The sequence below is a fragment of the Scomber scombrus genome, chromosome 23 (assembly GCF_963691925.1).
Source record: "Scomber scombrus chromosome 23, fScoSco1.1, whole genome shotgun sequence".
Taxonomy (NCBI): Eukaryota; Metazoa; Chordata; class Actinopteri; order Scombriformes; family Scombridae; genus Scomber; species Scomber scombrus.
The window spans coordinates 24,016,327-24,018,564 of NC_084992.1; positions in this window are offsets into that span (position 1 = coordinate 24,016,327).

Here is a 2,238-nt window from a genome sequence, read left to right on the forward strand (position 1 = left end):
GGTTTATTACAATTTCACAGAATTTTAATAAACTCAAACATTTCATGAACATTTTTTAAAACATAAGTGCAGCACGCATTCATGTCTTTGTCATGAACAAACTTTTCATTTAACTTGACAATGGAAGTCAATTTTGATTATTGAATCATTTAGATCAGAAATATTTATTCTCTAGTCATCATCAAGCTGACTTGATTTTATATACTGAATCTTTCCATACTGTTTTTACCGGCACCAGATCATGGGGAAATGTGGACCAGCAGAAAGGTTTACACAGGCTAGGACTCTGTAGCTGATGTATAAACAGCTCTGTGGATCAATAGAGAGAGGACCAAAGTTAGCATCTTGCTCATGCCTGAACTTGTTAATTTCTCATATATTAATCTATATTAGTAAATGATTTATTTTGGGCATGTTTGCCTTTATTAGTCAGTAGATGGTACAGGTGCTGACAAGAAACAGATAGAGAGAGGGGAGTGACATGCAGCAAAGGTTACTTGCCGGTGTCAAACCAGAAAGTAACCTGTACTGTAAATGAAGCATCTTGAAAGTCAGTCAACATTCACAATATGGTAGCTAATGTTAGCAGATATGATGTAACCCTTAAACACAAAATTCATTTATTTGAGTCTCAATGAGTAAAACACAAGCAATGATTCTCAACAGAAAGGGATCATCCCCAAAATGAGTCAACCAATTACTACATGTGCAAACAATCACGGCTTCTTTGTTCATCAATCATTCAAACCTAGACCATGTATAAACATGTCCACCGATAGTAGTGGAGCAGGAAAGATTGATAAGAAGGAAAGCAAGAGGAAGAGGTGGGAGACCTAGGCATGCATTCATTTCAAATGAGATCCGTGCAACATTGGTGGACTATGTGATCAACTATAGCTTCACAATCAGAGAGGCAAGTCAGAGATCATCTGTTGCATCAGAAATTAGGACTTACAAGAATGAAAACAGGTAAGCTATGAATCAGTTTTTCCTAGAAAGAAAAACAACATGAATGTTGTCCATACATTCATCTAGAGTGGAATGAAGACGTTCACTCTGTGGATTAAAATTCTTCAATGAAGAACAAAAAATGACTAGTTGATTTAGTGATTGCAAATGTGTTTACAGGAAATACAGTCAAATCACTGAAGACAATGGCACATTTCCTACCTACACAATGTGAGCATTTCTACAATTAATTGTGTAAGCATCAACTCAGAATGAAACAGCTGTACAAGGTACCATTTGAAAGAAACACCAAACAAGTGAAGGAACTGAGGTATCAGTATGTACAGATTGGTATTCTTCTCAATACTTGTACTCACCATGTGCGCTGCCATCTCTATTAATGGTGTCATTGCCCTCATACCCTTTCTGGACCGAACAACACTGAACACCTCATTGCATTTTTAGATGAAATGCAAGGAATACTTGTGCTGCAAAAAAAGGCAGATACAAAACAGCCCAATACTGCCATTATATGGGACAATGTGAGCTTCCATCTCTCATCCTGCGTCAGGGAGTGATTTGAAGCACACCAGATTGTGATGTATATTCCACCATACTCCCCCTTCTTAAATCCAATCCAGGAGATTTTCTCTTCATGGTGATGAAAGGTGTATGACCATCAACCATACTAAAAGATGTGAACGCTTGATGCAATGAATGCTGCTTTGGAGGCAATTACTGCAAAAAACTGTCAGAAGTGGATTTGTCATAGCAGACATTTTTTTCCAAAAATTTATTGCAAGAGAATATTTCGGATTTGTGGCCTGACTCAAAGGAAAGAGTATTCAAGTAATATTTTGAGTATTTTATTTTATTTTTGTAACATAACATCAACTTTTGTGAAAAAAAACATTAAAAAAAAAATAAACTTTTCATTTCATTGAGTAGTTTCCTTTATGTGTAAAAGTTATTTTATGTATTCATTTTGTGTGTAAAAGTTATTTGAAATTGAACAAGAATAAGGCATATAGTTCTAAATGGGATTATGTGTACAGGCAATTTTAGTGCTATTTCAGTACTTTGAGTTTTTTTACTTTGGCTCATGTCCCCTCTGCTAACATGGAGGGGGAAGGATATACTGCAGGATATACTGCAGCTAGCCACCAGGGAGTGATCAAGCTGTTTTGGCTTCACATTCCATTCATTTATATACAGTCCGAAAAAAATAAAAGGAAATAAAATCCAAAATATTAATATTAATATGACATATAGGAAAATACTTACACAAGT